The sequence below is a fragment of the Egretta garzetta genome, unplaced genomic scaffold (assembly GCF_000687185.1).
Source record: "Egretta garzetta isolate BGI_Z169 unplaced genomic scaffold, ASM68718v1 scaffold332, whole genome shotgun sequence".
Lineage (NCBI taxonomy): Eukaryota > Metazoa > Chordata > Aves > Pelecaniformes > Ardeidae > Egretta > Egretta garzetta.
Genome location: NW_009258879.1, coordinates 938,681 through 940,353, shown reverse-complemented (window position 1 = coordinate 940,353; position 1,673 = coordinate 938,681). Strand labels below are relative to the sequence as shown.

At 60.1% G+C, this 1,673-nt stretch overlaps 1 protein-coding gene across 1 annotated transcript in view; it reads left to right on the top strand.

The window, feature by feature from the left end:
• Positions 1 to 1,673, top strand: part of CAV3 (caveolin 3) — a 5,280-nt gene that overhangs the window by 1,061 nt on the left and 2,546 nt on the right. The window lies entirely within an intron of this gene.

Below are 1,673 nucleotides of genomic sequence, written 5' to 3'. Positions count from 1 at the left end.
CCAGCGCGTCCCGGCAGCCAAGGCGCTGGGCTGGGGGCAGCACCACCCCACTGCCGGCCTCGCTGCCGGGGGCGAGGACCGGGACAGCTTTGGCTCCCTCTCCCCCAGCCCCAGGCATGCTCCGGGGACCACCTCCCCGCTCCCCAGCTCCCAGCTGCTGCCAGCCACTGCTGGGGGTAACATCAGCACCTTTCAGGCCATCCCTAACCTCTCATGCCAGCCAGATTCCCCCACCCCTGCCTTTTCCCACTCAGGGATCCCCAAAAGTCTGCAGGAGGATTTTCAAGCTCACCCACTTACACGGCCACGCTGCTGCTTCATCTGCTTTGGAAGTTTTCTGGGCGTTTGCTCAGGCTACCTAGCATTCCTCCCACCTTAAAAATAGCATGGCTGATACGGCTGGGGAGGGAGGGCAGAGCCAGGCTCAGGACCGGGACCACAACTCACACCATTGCCACTGGACAGCATTCCCAAGGGGAAAGCTGGAGCCTCCCCACTCTCCAGCGGGCAGCAGCACCCTCGGCAGCACCCTGGGCGTGAAAGCATGCGATGCTCCTAAAGCACAGCAGGTAGAGAGGCACCCGGCGGAGGGCGGCAGGGAAGCCCAGTGCTTTGCAGGCTGAAGGGTCCACGTGGCCATAGATAAACCCGGACTGAGCACGAGGGTGCCACAGCTGGAATTTGAGGCCACATTACAGCTACAGCAGTGGCACCAGCCACGGGGGCTTCACAGAGCCTGAAAAGCCTCCTCCCGAGCAAAGCAACAGAGCAACCGAGCAGTACCTGTGTTTGCTGGCCCCTCAACGCGCTGGGGCTGTGCCCAGGCTCGGCTCAGGATCCAGCCTCTGCCTCTGCCCGGGATCCAGCCTCTGCCTCCGCTGCTCCTCCAGACCCACCCCCGGTGCACCGTTAGCAAAAGCAGCAGCAAGGCAGAGGCTCTTCTCTTATAGCCTGCCACTCCCTTCCTTAATTGATCCCCTGATTAGCTCATTAGGCACCCAGGCAGCTGTGCAGAGACCTGCTGCTCGCTTCCCAGCCCACCCTGGCAGGCAGCGGAGCTTTCCCGGGAGCGGCTGACTCCCCGGAGCTGCCGACGGGTGCTCCAGGACCAGCTAACCTGGCCGCTGGCTCCCAATCCATGTCAGGATTTCTCCTGGTACCTCCTGCCCACTCTGGGAAATTAAAGGCAAAGCAGAATGACTTTATGATTAAAGTGCTTCCAAAACCGGAATGGATACTGCAATTTAACACAGATGTACAAACAGACACGTTAGCTTCCCCAGGAAAGGCCAGGCTAGTTTTCAGGACAAATAGCTTGGCTCACGTGTTCCCTGGAAATGCGTTCCACCACAGCGGGGCCGCTACGCGCAGCTCAGAGGCTTTTAAGAGTGTTCATCACTCAGAGACGCTCCCAGCTCCTGCACGTGACGGCACTACCCCTGGAAGGCTCGGCTGAGCCGGTCCCTCTCCCCCTTCGGACAGAACGCAGACCGAAACGGGCACCTGGCCTCTTACACATACAAAGAAATAAATCATAAATCAAGAGGAGCGTTGGGGTTTTATTAGCACAAACACCTTCTTGCCGACCAGACAGCCCATGTCCCTGAATGCTAAAAAAGGGCAGGAATGGGCTCTGGCCTCCTGCGGCGTAAGCGCGCCCGCGCACAGCGCCG